The following is an 11625-nucleotide window of genomic DNA, read 5'->3' as shown; positions in this document are numbered from 1 at the left end:
AAAAGTGCATTTTAAAAACAAAAAATCAATGCGCAAAAAATGTTGGATAAGTGATCTTGTTAATGAAATGTAAATACTTGTCACATTTGCATATTTATGCACTATATTTAGTAAAAACTAACCCATATTAATAAAATACAAAAAAATTGCACAATTTGAATCAGTCTATTTAATATTAAAGATAAGAAAAAGTAATATGTAGAGGTATTCCTCTCAAAAAACTAGTTACTCTATACTTTTAGAACATCTTACTTCGATATTGAGAGTGCAATAGATCTTACATACAAGATATCATAGGCATGCTTTTGGTTGATTAAAAAATGGGAGAAAGAAAAAAAAAAGTAGTGGAAAAAGGAAAATTTGAATTAGCTTTTGTGCAAAAATACTAAGGCCAGAAAGAAAAATATACTTTTGGAAGAAGGCATGCTCAATTGTGCATATTTTGAAAATAGAGTTAAAAAGAAAAACAAGTGGTAGAGAAAAGCATATTCGGCTCTTCTATTCCTAACATTTATATAAACCTTCTATCTTGGGTAAGAAACCATGGATTCTCATCTTTGCGATTTAGGTCAAATCCCTAAAGTATCTTGATCTTCTCTTCACAAGGATTTTAATCATGTTCTCCATACGAAGCTTCATGCTTTGTACTGTACATAATCTCCCAAGTATTCTAATATGATGTTGCCTATTTGTTGCCCTTGTTCTTTCTTTCCTTTATAAACAACAAACGTTATATATTTTTGAGTCAGTTCACAATTTTCCTACCATCTTCCCACTCACTCAAGCTCTTATTTTTGTGTATTAAGCCCTAAAGCTCATCAAAAGCCCCAAACAACATCAGAATGATCTAGAAAAATTCATGGACACTGACGTTGTAGCCCTGCTCTACCCCAAAGCAATAGCAAATCCATATTTTAAGGATGGTTCATGCGTGTTTGTGAAGTTAGTGTCCCAAAGATAATCTATATGTTCTTTAAGAGATTATTCTTAGAAAATTTTAATTTTCTTAATCATATTTATGTGGTTGATCACATGCACTTCATGGAAAATCAAAATTAAAACCAAGACTATAAAAAAAGGCCATAGGATTGTACTTTTTTGATTCATAAAATTTTGCATTGGTGTAAATACTTGAAAAAAAGATAGAAAATAATAAAACCAACCTATAATTCTTATTTTCTTTTATGGAATGAATACTAAAACTCAAAAAAGAAAAGTTCTGATGTATAGAATGTATAAAATTGTACAAAGAACATTCTTTTATGTTACGGTTGCTTTTGGATATGAATATGTGGTGAAATATATTATCTTAAGGTTCCCTCCTTGTAACAACTCGAAGGAATTATAAATTCTAGTAATTTAGGATGTTGAAAATTCCAACCCAATGCTCCTTAGAATTCTTTGGAATACTAGACAAGTCAAATCCTATGCTCATACATGAGGTAGGTTTTTTTTGTTTTGGATAACTTGAGTGCCTAAGAAAGAAAAGTGTTGAGTGCTAAGTATCCTTATTATGTAGAATGGCTCTAGAAGCTCAAAGAAGCTTAGCAGTGCTTTGAGTCAATGTATTCCATGTTGTTCACAAAAGGAGTACAATCACATATAGCCCAACCTTGCAAGGTGGAAAGGTCCTATCCTAGGCAAACACTTGTCTTCTTTGTGAAGAGATAGATTTTGTACCATTCTTTGTAAAGTGATGGTTTTGTATATATTTTATGAAATAGAGTATTGTATACTAAAGCATTTGGTATGTGCTAAAGGTTGTGTTAATGAATCTTGTTTGACAAGATAATAAAAGAAAGCTATTTTTATGTGTGATAATAGAGTGGTAACATGTTCTACTAATTAGATGAATAAAACAAACGCCGTTAAGAGAAGTGGAAGGCCTTGGTTCGGATGACCAATTACCTATGGTTGGGTGGATGCTATAAAATGTGTAGCTTTCCTAACACTAGATATAACTACTTAGTACATGTCACTCCACTTTTCATAGGATAGTTACCATGGTTAATATTTTTCTGGGAGGCCAAAGCTAAGATTTTACCTCTCTCTCAAAAGTATTGACAAGTGAGACAGATTAATCAACCCCACCCTACAAGTATGTTAGGATATATAGAAGCCTTTTTAGAGAGGCTACTAACTCCTTTTTTATATGATTCAAATGGTGCTATCGACACACACACACACACACACACACACACACACACACACACACACACACACACACACACACACACACACACACACACACACACACACACACACACACACACACACACACACACACACACACACACACACACACACACACACACACACACACACACACACACACACACACACACACACACACACACACACACACACACACACATAGAGGAAGGAGGAGGAGGAGAGGAAAAGTATGTGTATATATATATATATATATATATATATATATATATATATATATATATCTAATATATATATACTATTAACTCCTTTTTTATATGATTCAAATGGTGCTATCGACACACACACACACACACACACACACACACACACACACACACACACACACACACACACACACACACACACACACACACACACACACACACACACACACACACACACACACACACACACACACACACACACACACACACACACACACACACACACACACACACACACACACACACACACACACACACACACACACACACACACACACACACACACACACACACACACACACACACACAGAGGAAGGAGGAGGAGGAGAGGAAAAGTATGTATATATATATATATATATATATATATATATATATATATATATAGAGAGAGAGAGAGAGAGAGAGAGAGAGAGAGAGAGAAGGGGTAGGAATAGAGAGGGGAGGGAGACAATAATATCAAAGGTGATCAATCAAAGACAAAGAGACAAGAAGCACCAACAAAATTGGGTCCTATCTCCACCTTCTTCGCTTACAATTATCTCCTCATCAACCCATTCTGAATATCCTCTTCATGTCCTAGCAAAAATTCCATCACTTAGTCTCCATACTAGTATCGCAAATTATTCCTCCAATAGTATCTCTAGTCTTACTTTCCATCCTCAACCCATTCAAAATACCTCAAGTCTCAAATGTCTATTGGCCAAAGAAAATCCTTTTCATAAGTCAAAATATCTACTGCCTACCCATACCTTATACCTTATACCTTATACCTTTATAAGCCTTAGATTCAAGGACGATTGAGTTTTTCAAGACCAATGAAGGCTCAAGAAAAAGTGGGACAAGGGACTCACTATGACAACTTGTGTGTTCATAATGGCTCCAAAGAGAAGGAACATGAGAGTTGGATAAGAAGTAACATGAACAAGGAATGCCCTTATCACACTAACTCAAGTCTAGGCACCCTCCCATATGTTTTAAAGTACTTTTTGATATGATAAATATTGGGTGGTATTATTATGGAAGATTAAGATATCATACAGTGTAACTACTAGAGTTTTGAGTATCCTTATGATACCTTCAAACTTTAGTTTGTAGTTAATTAGTTTCCTAGGAGGGAATTTTCAAAATGAGTATCCCCTCCTATGACAAAGCTAGTCCTTGCATAGTATACTATTTGTGATATTTAGAATCATTTCTCTACTTATGATGATATTAGAATTATTATTGGGTAGAGAAAGGAATCTACAGTTGAATTTGTACAATAGATTAAATACTAAAATTTATTAATGTAAGTTTAGCTATTCTATGTAAGTACAAAAAGGATCATAGCTATGCTTAGATATCATCTAAGTCCATATCATGACTGTAGACTTGAGTTTAGATAGAGAGACACTTACGAAATCAAATTAATGAATATAATTATGATATGTTAATCTATCTTCGAATGATTGAGAGAGAGAGAGAGAGAGAGAGAGAGAGAGAGAGAGAGAGAGAGAGAGAGAGAGAGAGAGAGAGAGAGAGAGAGAGAGAGAGAGAGAGAGAGAGAGAGAGAGAGTTGTGAGTCCATGTTAATCTATCTTGGTATGTCATTGAGTCAGGAGATAATCAAAATTATTAATTGATGTATGTGTGCTTATATATCATTCATTATGACTATATAATTATAAGGAGAGAGAGAGCTAACAGTCCAAGTTAATGAATATAATAATGATAAGCTAATCTACTTGGAATGAGAGAGAGAGAGAGAGAGAGAGAGAGAGAGAGAGAGAGAGAGAGAGAGAGAGAGAGAGAGAGAGAGAGAGAGAGAGAGAGAGAGAGAGAGAGAGAGAGAGAGAGAGAGAGAGAGAGAGAGAGAGAGAGAGAGGTACAATTAGACTCAAAGTTATCTCCATGAAAAACATGTGGTTTGTAGTCTATCTTCAATGTTAGATTATACAAGTTTTATTAATTTGTAGTTTATTGATGTAGCATTGTCATTGGTCAATGTACCATAAATTGTATGTTAGTTTTTCGTTTAAATCCACACAAAAATTGCGATTTTTTATTAAAAAGTACATACAATTGAGGATATATACAACCTAGATGCATGTCTTATCAAACAATAGAAGACAATCAAGCCATTATCTTGCCAAATACATGACCAAATTCCCATCACTCTACTATCATTGCATAGCCTTGCATTTCCAACATACTGATTTCAATTATTATAAACAACCAATACAAGTTGTATAGTCATTTTTCGATGAGAAAGTTCGTCACATGAAATTTCCATAAATAGTAGTTGTTATTGTCAAACTTCGCAATGATAGGATTTCCATTGTTTTTAGACTTTGATAAATTTGCATACCAAATAACAAGCAAGTCTTGGGCAACATTATATATGAAGTGTATGATAACAAATTGGCCAAGCTTTTACACTAACTTCTCAATGATGCATATAAATTGCAAATTGTAAATAAGTAAGCCTTGTGTTTTTTCCTCGTGACAAAAGGCTCACAACTTATAGTTTTGAAGTCTATAACCTATACATTTGAGAATAGTTAGCATTGTTAAGAATGTGATATACCCATAAACTACTATCCATAATCTTGCTAGGCCAAAACAAGGCCCAAAATAGCCAACACGACCAAAAAACCAATGGACACAAACTCTTCCACACCAAATCTCATAGCAATTTGAGATTATCACTTTGACCTACTATGGTGTTTGCATGGTAATGCTAAAGATAATAATGAGATATTAGGAGGGCTTCTTACCCATTGCTTTCTTGCTTGAGTCATCACTCCTCCTTTACTTTAGCCTTCAAAATGAACTCTAACAATAGTGAGGCTTTGATACCATGACAAAATTGCATGCGTGATGTGAGTAATTGCTTGAACCATACACCAACTACACACAAAAGATGAAATGATAAACTCAAACACCAAAAGTTGGATGGATGCCAAACAAATTTCTTTCTCTTCTTTGTTTTCTTCCTCACATACTACAACGTATATCAAGTGTATATTAGGTACACTATAAAGAAAAGTGTCCTAAAAAGTCAACCAATGCATAATTGACAATTAATAATCCGTAGGTGCTATAATTATTCCATTTTTAAGTAGATGTAACTAACCAAATATAATAATTGTTGAGTCAATGGCCATGTGAGGGTCATGATAGCCATAGATATGATAAGTGTAGACAGGTAAAAGAATCTAGCCATACAATTTACCAACAATGTCCACATGTGTTGTGCTTTCCATCTGAATATAAACCCAAGCATAGTTGGTGAGTGGAAGGATTGCTCATATTTGATGAATACACTCTCTAAGCTTGAGCTTCTCCTACCCTTTGCCACAACCATCATCATCATGCAAATAGCTTTTCACAAGAAAATAAAAAATAATATGGCCCCAAATTGTAGTGGCAAAAATCATTCTAGAAACTCAAGCAAACTATAATCATTCTTAAACATAGTTTGCATACAAAAGTCCCATCATTAATGTTTTTTTAAAAAAATGTGGGAAGATGTAAGCACGGGGGATTCTCTAGTAGTAATAAGGAAACGTCACCTGCGTGCAAGAAATATATGAAAATACCCCTTATCTACCCCCTATTTATGGGACCTTACCTTATAAAATGTACCTTCCTTCCCTTAAATAACCCCCTCCCTTACACTCACGTGGTACCATACGGTAAACCCTAGTGGACCCCTCGAGGATGTAAGGGACATCACATATTATGCCATGCATCATATAATTGAGTGCAATAGAGTATAATGGAACTAGTTGCATGACGTTCTTAGTTTGTTACAATATGCATGCCAATGGCAATGTGTATGTGTGTACGTGTAGAGAGAGAGAGAGAGAGAGAGAGAGAGAGAGAGAGAGAGAGAGAGAGAGAGAGAGAGAGAGAGAGAGAATTGTAACCCTTCACATCCACATATATTTTTTATTAACAATTCCAATTATCTTATTTAGAGTACCAATAACATTATAGAATATATGCAAGCCTTACAAATAAAAAAGTTAGAATTCCATATTTTCTCATTAGGACTTTCAATACATTCCTAAGAGTGCATTCAACTTTGAATTTTTAATTTTTTAACCTAACCACATCAGCTTTGTTTGGTACAAGACTGATAATAGATGTTATTGTGATTCCAAGATGCAAAAATGAACTTAACTTTTGATCAAATTCTAGAGTCAAAACTTTTGGTAGATATGAAAATCATAGATGTCAACTATGCTTAAATTAATCACACAAGTAAACACTCTTTTGTCTTATACCAAAATAGTGACAATGTGCCATAAAATATTGATAGAAGTAAGAAGAATGCCATGCTTATAGCACTTACATCCTTCTTAATTTAGAAATTATTAAAATATTCATATCATTAAATCATATTAACAACATCTTTCAGAAGCATCAAAGGGAGAAATATCAACATCTTCTCTAGTAACTCAATCATTTGAAATTCACATGGTTACTCAATCTGAGGTGATAGTGAACATTTCATTGATAATGTGGTGTTCTTGTTTATTTTAGCTTATATAAAATATAGATAGATAGTTTTTTAGAAAAATCAAGTCACTATAGTTGCTGATGTTAATTGCACTCTGTGAGCATGTAAAATTTTTGTTTTTAGTGATCACGTAAATATTCAATCCTTGAACTCTGTCAAGGACAATGTGACCTACAATAAGAGTATCCATACGAGAGTATACCTAAATCTTGAACTTGTGTTAAGGACGATGTATGAATAACACACTACGATTACATGTACAGAGTGTATAGGAGTGACATAGCATGAAAGCCTTTAGAAGAGATTACAGTTGCACAATCTATAGAACCTACACTATTTAAACTATATGTTGATATGCCATAAGATCATATCCTGCAAAGGATGAATAGGTGCAGGTCAACATCTTGGTTGTAGTCTACACTTAGAAACACTTGGGACCTTAGAATACAAAAAGTACCTCCCATCATTCATTGGTTTAGAAAGCTAAGTAAATGTCTTAGACAAGTACAAATGCCAATAATTTGTCAACATCTTTCCTTGCCAATGCGTTAAAAAACAATCCAACAAAGTCATTTATTGAACAATGCATGCTATTAACTTATTACATTCCTATGTCTAATTAAGGATATATGCTAGCAAATATTTTACATGTAAAGATACACATGAAAGTTAACTAAATGAGGGAATATGACAATTGCAATACATGGTGTATAGTAATAAACAATGCTTAAAAATATTCATCGGGGTTACAATTGCACAATCCACGTTAGTCACAATTAGTACCTTACAAACTTTACAATTCGACAACACCTTACACCACTCACTATTTAAGATGCTTGCACTAGTAGTTGGTACCAATAATTGTACAAAAACATTTTTTGCTTGTGATTTTAAAATGATTTGCAACTAACAAGGCATATTGTTGGCATGTGACTTTTTATGTACATAAAGTCATATACTAGAAAGTATGTTAAATCTAGAGCATCTAGCATATGAAAGTTATTTAGATATGTAAATAGGACATTATGAATACATGATATATAGTAACAAAAGGGACAATCCACAAGAATAAATTGATGCCATTGGGATCAACGACTTGGCATAGTTGTGTGAATCTTGAGGTCATGGGGTCACCCTTGCAAAAGTGCTAACTTGCTAAACCATTATAAGTTTGATAACCCATTTTTGCACGCAGGCAGGGAACAATCATTAACACGATTTTAAATTTTGAAAATGATCAAAATTTGTTATAGAGAGCATAGGGTAGTGGATAGGGAGTTGGGGTGGAAATGAAGTGTTCGTGAATCTGAATCCTAGCTAGACAACATTTTGCACACCCTTGAGACTTAGAATTTAGTTTGTTTTTTGAAAACTTTTTGTATCATGGGCAAGTAACTTAACAAAAAAATTTAAAGCATTGATAGTTTAGTAACTTAGCATGGGTTGCTTTGCATTCTAGAAGGTATGTACAGTTACTGGATTGACATGTGGATTGCACTAATGATACAAGGACGTAAGCTCACATGTGGGCTTCTTAGTTCCAACACTTAGTTGCATGAAATTGCTAAGGGTCTCGAATCAATGTTCATAGAAACCCAAGGTTTTGAGAGAAATGGATTGGAGAGGGTTCTTTTTCATTTGAAATAACTAGCTGCTCCATGCCTAGATTCTTCTGGCACTTTGTGCTTGTGTTCTTGCAATGCTTGGCACCTAGATTTGAAAGCACATTCCATGTGGCAAGAGATTTCATAGGAGGTTGATAAAAGAAACGTAATCTAAATTTTTAAAGTCGCAACAACTTAGACTCATAAATTGATGAATACACAAAAATGTAATATATGAGGATGTGGCACTCACTAGTGTATATGGAGCGAAAGACTACCATTAATGGGACTAAGTCTAAATTATATCTCTAATGGAACCTTATGAACATTCTCAAAGTTTCTCAAAGATAAACATATATAAACCTTATTTAGATTGAGCTTATCATAGCATGCATAATATCCTCACAACTTGAGTAAATAAGACTGCATAAATTTGACAACCCATAAATTGTATTGAGAATTAAAATAATAGTATATTAATTAATATTATAGATCATAATTATATATTAATTTATATATATAATACATAATACATATATGCATTGACCTATTTATTAATTATTACATATGTGCACATTATACATTTTTATTCACAATTAATTAATATATTAATAGTTATCAATTAATACATGTATTGTTAGATTAATATATAATTATATCATATCTATTATTATTATTTATACATATTAACTATAATAATATATATAATTAAAGTCATATTTGTATATATTTATTATATATATATTATGATTATTATAAAAATATGTATTGATTGTAAGTCAAGTATAATCTATATAATAACAATTCATAGTTAATGATTAATATGTAAATCAACATATAGATGTGGATGTGTGTATGTGTATGTATGAATGATACATATGCATACACACACCTATTTCTTTCTTTTACCTACTCTCTCTGCTTTATATGTGTATCTTTGTGTGTGCACACACACATATATGTATGTATGTATGTACGTATGTACATATATATATGTGTGTGTCTAATACGCGTTTGTCTATTTGTATGGTCTCATATGAGTATATCCTCTTCTCCCTCTCATCATTTTTATTTTCTCTCCTTTCTTTTTCTTCCTTAGATGAATCTCATCCTTCTTCACCTCATATATGTGTATGTGTACACATGTTTGTATGCATTGCCTGTATACGTCTGTGTGTGTGTAGATATGTGTGTTAATATATGCACATGTGTGTATATTTGTAAGTGTGTATTTTATAAGTGTGTATCCATTCTCTCTACTTTGTTTTACATATATATATATATATCTCCATTTTTTCTCCCACTCATACATATTTATGTGTGTAAGTATGTCTACATATATGCATACATGTGTGTATGTATGCACGTATATGTATGTGTGCATATCATTTTCATGTCTTTTTATAGTCTATGCGCATTTGTATGTGGTTTTAGAATATGTATATATTACATGAACATGTTCAACCATTAAATTTATAATCCCATCCATCTCATGATGTTCAAGGAAAAATGAAATTCAACTCTTTTTCTATAATGTATGCACGTGCATTTGTAGATATTTTTAGAGTATGTACACATTGCATGCATATGTTCAACCATTAAAATATCATATCATTTCATATGTTTAATGAAAAAAGAAATTCATAATCGAGAGAGAGAGAGAGAGAGAGAGAGAGAGAGAGAGAGAGAGCACCACATACAAATTTTCAAACCTTTCCCTTTTCTATGATCATATTCTATATTGAATTTGAAAGAGAGAGAGAGAGAGAGAGAGAGAGAGAGAGAGAGAGAGAATGTGTTTTTTATTTCTCCAAATCAAACTCCTTAATCTCCTTGTAGTGAGTAGGCTTGGAAGCCTTGGGGTCGGTTCTCGATCCCTCATACCAAGCTCTCAATAATATATAGAAATATAATAAATGAATTGCAAGGGGTTGTAAAAAAAAGATCATCTATTAAAAAATAAAAATCTAAAAATCGCGATGGAGATACTCGTTACCTTAAGATCTTAATAGGGAAAAGGAAAACTTGTTCCAAAGGTGATAGATATCCTACGGAAAATCCTTTCCATGAGAAGCGTTGCGCCAGCCTGACACGCCGCGTCGGTATAGCACCACGAAGCTGGGATGAGTCTGGAGAATAATGGGGCAGCATTTCGGTGTATACATTGTCATGCGGTACTGTGGTGACGGAGAAGGGGGGGGGGGGGGGTAACGGTGGTGATCAAGGGGCATGGAAGGATGGAGTAGAGATGAGATCACCATTATGGGAAGGCAGCAGCAGCGTAAAAAGAAAATGAAGCGACTGGCGATAGAAGACCGTATATACTCGCGCTCTCTCTCTCTCTCTCTCTCTCTGTGTCTGTCACATGCAACTCACGGAAGGAGACAGTACTTGGCATATACGAGCCATGGTCACAAGCCAGTCCCGCAAGGCACGCACAGTGGGACGATCTCGGTGTACGCAACAACAGCCGTCGGATTGCGACAACCCACTTGTCGTCTTGTCATCCGGCATGATCTAATATTCTAGTCCAGTCAAATATGGGGCTGCCTGGGACAAGGATATCTCATATGCGCACACTGCACACTGCGCAGGCACAGAGAGAGAGAGAGAGAGAGAGAGAGAGAGAGAGAGAGAGAGAGAGAGAGAGAGCGAGCGAGCGAGCGAGCGAGAGATTTTCAAAGTCATCAGCTACGGACTCCTGCAGTCGCCTTTCTCGTGTCTTAGTTTCTTTTGTGTGTCTGTGTGCACGTCAGTGCTCCCTCCAGAGCTGCCAAAAATGGCTCCCAAGCAAATCACCTCCCTACACACATTTTTCCCAACCGAGTAAAATCAAACCCTCCCCCCAGATATTTTCATGTTACAGTAAATATTTCAAGGAAGACTCCCGAGTCCCCTTCTACCTTATACTTATACTCTCTCTAATATTTGACTCTAAAAAGTAGACAGCCTTTACATGCAAAAGTCGATTTTGTAACTAGATCTTTAAAATTTTACACAAGGACCATCTCCATGAAATCATGAGGTTTAGTATTGAATGGTTAAATTTGAAATAAAACTTTGAAATTGTGAAAAC

This window comes from Lygodium microphyllum, unplaced genomic scaffold (assembly GCF_053477565.2).
Source record: "Lygodium microphyllum isolate KBCC unplaced genomic scaffold, Lygodium_microphyllum_v1.1.10 scaffold_32, whole genome shotgun sequence".
Taxonomy (NCBI): domain Eukaryota; kingdom Viridiplantae; phylum Streptophyta; class Polypodiopsida; order Schizaeales; family Lygodiaceae; genus Lygodium; species Lygodium microphyllum.
Note: the sequence above shows the minus strand (reverse complement) of the source record.